Here is a 599-nt window from a genome sequence, read left to right as displayed (position 1 = left end):
TAAATGCAATTTTCAGGCAAGGAAGGGAGAGGAAGTTTTGAGCTCAGCAGAAATGTCTGAACCCTGGGACTGCCTGAACAGATTTGTTGAACAACTCCATTTACATGCTATTTGCACATTCCAGTTTCAAAAGTCAGCCTGCGTGGATTGCTCCTGATACGCCTTGCCAGAATCCTTGGGAGGGATCCAAGGCAATGATCTTGACTGTTGCAGGTGGGTTGTGGACCCTTGAGAGGTGCTGGAGGTGTCAGGGAGCTCACTAATTACAGCTCATTACAGCATGCAGGGGAAGGATGTTCTCAGCTCAGTGAGTTTGGTGCTTTAGCAGGACACCTTCCCAAACACCTCCTGACATGGGTGAGCAGCCATGGGAGTTCTCTGCCTCAACCTCCTGCTGTTGCATTTTGCTGCTGGGATCAGTGGGAGCAAAGCTGCCCTTTTGTGGAGCCTTTCAGTGTTTTCTGCAATGATTGCCCTGTGACTTCAGACCTCTGTGACTTGGCCAGTTTGTTTCAACAAAGACAGTTTTTATTATCTCGGTGAAAAGTCTGGATGTGCTCGTATGTTGTACTTGCTACATACACATTTTCAAGCATTAG

Source organism: Agelaius tricolor, unplaced genomic scaffold (genome assembly GCF_023055355.1).
Source record: "Agelaius tricolor isolate 1412-34295 unplaced genomic scaffold, bAgeTri1.0.p SCAF_18, whole genome shotgun sequence".
Lineage (NCBI taxonomy): Eukaryota > Metazoa > Chordata > Aves > Passeriformes > Icteridae > Agelaius > Agelaius tricolor.
This window is presented reverse-complemented; position numbering follows the sequence as displayed.